This window comes from Taeniopygia guttata, chromosome 6 (genome assembly GCF_048771995.1).
Source record: "Taeniopygia guttata chromosome 6, bTaeGut7.mat, whole genome shotgun sequence".
In the NCBI taxonomy this organism is placed as follows: domain Eukaryota; kingdom Metazoa; phylum Chordata; class Aves; order Passeriformes; family Estrildidae; genus Taeniopygia; species Taeniopygia guttata.
The window spans coordinates 499,430-503,188 of NC_133031.1; the positions used below are offsets into that span (position 1 = coordinate 499,430).

Below are 3,759 nucleotides of genomic sequence, written 5' to 3' on the forward strand. Positions count from 1 at the left end.
CAGGGGCTCCTGTGGCAGGCGTTGTGTGGGGCCCAGAGCAGAGGCAGGGGGAGGCAGGAGCTGCTCAGCCATGCCGTGGCTGGGAGCCTCCTTCCTCCCCAAGTGGGGCCCAGCTGGGCCAGGGGGCAGCTCTTGGGACACCCGTGCCCGCAATGGCCCCTGCTCTCCAAGGCCTCCAGCCCTGCCCATCAGCCAGGCAGGCCGGCAGGGACAGAGCAGCCCTTGGGGCCGATGCTGCTGCAGCCAAAGAGCCCCGCAGAGGTGCTCATGCCCGCTGCCATTGGCTCTGTGCCCTGCAGTGTGCATGCTGTGTCGCCGTGCAGAGGCTGACCCCTGTGTTTCCCCAGGCCCTGCCAACAGCTCCTGTGCTGCTGCTGATGCGCTGCCCAGGGCACCCACGGGCACTGCTGGAGCCTCACACCCACCACAGCCAGCTGGGGTGAGACAGCTCTGCTGCTATGGGCACGGCTCTGGGCAAAGCACCCGCATGTCCCTGGGCTGGGGGCAGTGCCCAGGTCGCGCTTGGCAGAGCCTGTCCGCTCCTGGAGGGCCGGGGGTTCTGCTCTCGTCCGGCCTGGCCTGGGTCTTGGGGGCGTTTGACATTCCTGCTTGCCCTTAGAGCCACCAGGGATGAGCCGGAGCTCAATGGCCCCAGCCTGGCTGGACAGTCAGGACTGGAGCCTTCCCGTGGCTCCCCAACCTCCAAGACCATCAGCCCCAGATTGGAAACACTGCCAAACAGGGTTTGCCAATTTGTTTTTCCTCTTAGATCTTTGAAAGGCTTTTGGAAGTAACATTGTTTGTTGAGTTCTTCAAGGAACAAAAGTGGCACGTTTCTATTCACTAAAGATTTTATTGGTTTCCTTGCATTTCTGTTTGGTATCCCTATGCTTCCTTCAGCATTCTGGGAAATAATGAAAATCTAACGAATTCTTCAGAGAAGTTTCTGAATCCACTGTTAGGAGAAGTCTCTAAATTCACTCTTTCTCTTAAATACATCCTTTACATACAGTTAAGTAGCTGCTCCTGTAACATACAAAGATGTAGTGGTTTACCTGACTGGACAACACAACATGATGTTATACACACCGGTAGATTAAAACACTTTTGTTCCTGGGGAGTTGCAAAGTTGCAGGCTCTTCTTGAGGTCCTGAATTAATTCTGCATGCCCATTCATACCTGCATTTCCTCCCCGTGCTCAGCTTTCTCCTACAGTTCCCGGGGAACAGATGTTACATACTCACCTCAAGCAATAAACTACATCAGTCTTCCCAACCCTTTTTCTTCACTGAACTCTACTGATCTACAACATAACTTTGGGCCCTCTGTGGAAAAAAAAAAAAAAAAGAACCAATTAATAGGCTTAAACACTTCTGATTGTGCTGCTGCTTCTAACAATCATGGACAACACTGCAATAAAGTCAGGAGTCAATTCTTCACATCCTTCCTGTTCTCTTGCCCCCCACCAGACGTTGTCTCCCAACAGAAATGTTCCCTACTGTGGCCTGGTGTCCGCAGAACAATGAAAGGCAGCAGCAGTTTTCCTCAGCATGCTGCAGTCTAAATTGCAGTGAAATAGCCGCTGTTTCATTAGAAGCTCAGCACCAGGATCACACATCTTCCCCCAGAATTGGGGCCTGCTAAGGACTGAGCTCTCCATTTTAACACCCCCTGCAAATCAGACCGCCTGGAAGAGTGCTGGGCACTAACTGTATGAACACAGCAATACATTTCTGCAGCGTTATCGAGTCAGTCTTGAGAAACGCACATCATTTAAGCCTGTCTTAAGACTCTATTCTACAAAACATATAACAAGCAATTGTTTTGCTGGCCTCTGCAATTTTTGGGGACTCTGTGTGTTTCCTTTGGTTGTTGTTTTCTTTGTTTCTAAATACCAAATCCCCTGGATTCAGAAGAGAAAAGCCCAGATTCATTAGGACAAAGAACCACAGGGACAAGAACACTCAACATTCCTAGTGGTAACACCAGAAAGACGGGAAAAAGTTAAACATTATATAAATACCTGAAAGGATCCAAAATGTCTAGGTAACCTGTCACGTGGCTAATGTTTTGGTAAGGTCTAAAAGTCTAGATTCCTATTAGGCAATTATCTGAAAGAGAAGAAAGCCAGAAATCTGCTTGGCCTTTATTTTACCAGGGCTTTCTCATGGGATTCTACCACAATTTTGAGCAGAAGTAAGGATGCCAAAATTTGACTAGAAACCATTCCTAAGCAGGCAGCATTTTTTCCTCCTCACGGAATTCCAGGAACAGTTTTAAAAAAATACAAAAGGGGGCGAAGAAATTCTGTCGTACCTCTTAGGCGTTCATCATCTTTGGAGAAGAAGAAAACTCTAGCACTTTCTGTGCGTGGTAAAGAAACAAACCTAGACAAGTACAAAGGGATTTTAGCACCCAAAATTGTGCTATCAAATGCCATGAAAGCAAGCTAAAACTGTAGTGCTTCAGAGAAATGGTATACATTGAAAAGCTTTATTCCCTAGTAGCCAAATAGAGCCTTCTAGAAAAAAAAATAAACAACTTCTTAACAGAAAACTGACTGTGTCTTTGGCTTCTGGCCAAACTCAGATTGGAGTTGGTCAAACCAAAATGAGCCAGTTAATTTCTTGTGCTCAACATCTCTCTTTTCATATTCAACTTCACATCACATGGGCTGCTGGGAGTTTTTATTCTGGGCAGCACAAATGGTTTTCCAAGATGACTTTCATTGCTCAGAGGTGTGCAATCTCAGTTTCCCATTCCCTGAGTGCTGCTATTAATATTCCCACAGCATCCAACTACTACAGCCAGGTAGACAGCAAATAGAAATGGAACTTGCATTTCTTGGTCCTTTTCAGTTTCTCGCGTCTCAGGCTCATCATCACCCTCAGAACTGCTGTCTTGGAAACGTGAATCCTCTTGCCATGTGACTTTTACTGGCTTTATTGTTCCGAGTCTGCAAGACTCTGCAATAAGAGCACCCAAAAAGAAACAAAGCCGCATCCAGATTGTTCCTCCACTTGTCAGGAAGGATTCCTCTTTTCAAGACAAATACTTACAGTGGAGAAGACAGATGTAGGAAGGACAGAATCTGCTTCTGCCAGATTTTCTGAGCTACATCTCGGCTCCAGGATTTTGCACTTTGTTCTAGGGATCTCTGCTGTATTCTTAAACATTTATCGTTGCATTCAGAAGGCACTGAATACCTTCTGAATTCAGCACAAGTGTGTGAGTCTTGTTGCCTTGTGTTGTTGCGTTGGTTTTTTTTAATATTTTGGATAACTTCACATGGTTTCTTTTCTCTCCTACAGGTCTGTTAGTCAATTTAATGTCGTTTCATCTTCTTTTCATAAGGCCTCATTTATCTAAGGTTAGAACACCGCAATGATCATTTGTCATTCAGTTTCCTTTTTCTAAAGGTCCAAGAATAGAATTCAGTAACAAGCAGAATGTTCATGGGTCTTGCGGTCGACTCCAGGATTTTGCTCCTCCCTCTACATTAACACACATTTCCTTTAAAATCTTGTTGGGTTCTATGAAACTTCATATGACTGGTGTGTCACCTTTCTCCTTCTTTGAGAGATTCAGGGCATGACAACAAGCCTTTTCACCACTCAGCAAAAAACCCCATTTCCTTCTCAAAGCACGCCTTTCAGAATTCCTGAGATGCAAGCATGACTTACCGCTCATTAATCTACCACAGCCTTGGCAAGCAGAAATGAAGATCAAAATGCTTCTGCCTAATTACTGACTTCTGCT

The 3,759-nt window shown here is 46.1% G+C and overlaps 1 long non-coding RNA gene across 1 annotated transcript; it reads right to left on the bottom strand.

The window, feature by feature from the left end:
- Positions 1–864: 864 nt before the first annotated feature.
- On the bottom strand, positions 865–2,463 carry LOC140684485 (uncharacterized). Its single transcript, XR_012056807.1, has 4 exons — positions 2,317–2,463; positions 2,024–2,111; positions 1,245–1,325; positions 865–1,026 (listed from the first exon to the last, which is right to left on the bottom strand). It is a non-coding gene; the product is annotated as an uncharacterized lncRNA (long non-coding RNA).
- Between the last annotated feature and the right edge of the window lie 1,296 nt (positions 2,464–3,759).